This window comes from Apis dorsata, unplaced genomic scaffold (genome assembly GCF_000469605.1).
Source record: "Apis dorsata unplaced genomic scaffold, Apis dorsata 1.3 scaffold_941, whole genome shotgun sequence".
Taxonomy (NCBI): Eukaryota; Metazoa; Arthropoda; class Insecta; order Hymenoptera; family Apidae; genus Apis; species Apis dorsata.
This window is the reverse complement of record NW_006264051.1, coordinates 25121-26304: the sequence shown is the minus strand read 5'-3', so window position 1 is coordinate 26304 and position 1184 is coordinate 25121.

Below are 1184 nucleotides of genomic sequence, written 5' to 3'. Positions count from 1 at the left end.
GGATTATTTTTCCTGTATTTTGAATTTGACAAGTTTTTAAAATAACAAGAATATAATTAAGATTTTTCTAGAAAAATTGATTTAAATATATAATATAATATAATATTGCAATTTTATAAAATATATATATATAAAACATAATATAATATTTTAATATTCATATATAAATAAATATTATAATTATAATACTAATAGTAACAATATCTAATATATAAAAAATAATAAACTTCGAATATCTTTGAGGTTATATATTTAAAGTATTTATATTCATTTAAGAAAATATTAATGTAAATTAAGTTAATAATTTTTTAAACAAAAATATAATTTTTGAAACGAGTAACTAAACATATGATTTAATACAAATGAAAAATAAATAAGATTTTTAAAACTAAATAAAAAAATTAAATTAATATATAAATAGAATTGTTAAAAAAAGTTTAACATTTAAAAAAATAGGAAAAAGTAATGTTGCTAAATGGCATTTAGAAATGAAAATGGAAGAAATAACAATATTTTATTATATTTTATTATATTATCTAGATAAAATTCTTGCTTTATAATTATAATAAAATGTAAATAGAATACTCGTCATTTTCCCTATTTTCATTTGTAAATTTCATTATTATTATTACTTTCTTTTATATTTTTAATAATCAGATTTTTTTTAGCAACTTTATGAAAAAGTGAAAATAAATAATAATTAATTCTCAGAAAAAAACTATTGGTTTTATAATCTTTTCTCCTAGTAAATAGTTATGCAATAATATAAACAAATCGAACTATATATTAAATTAAAATCTACTTGAGAACTAAATTTATTTTTAATTTATCCAAATTTATTTTTTCAAATTTTACTTATATGTATCATTTTATTTCAATCTTTTTATTTTATCAAAATAAATGAAAATACATTCATATTTTTTACTAAATAACAAAGATTAATTCATATAAACAATTTTAAATTAAATATTATTAAGATTTATAATTTTAATTATTATAATTTTAATATAATATAACTATAATCTTTTTACAAAAAAAAATATATATATATATTGTGTTAACAATAACAAATAAATATATATTGTGTTAACAATTTTTTTTTTTTTGATTGCAAATATATTTTATTTTTGAATTATGATCAATGTAATTTTATTAAAATAAAAATTAAATATTATATTATATAT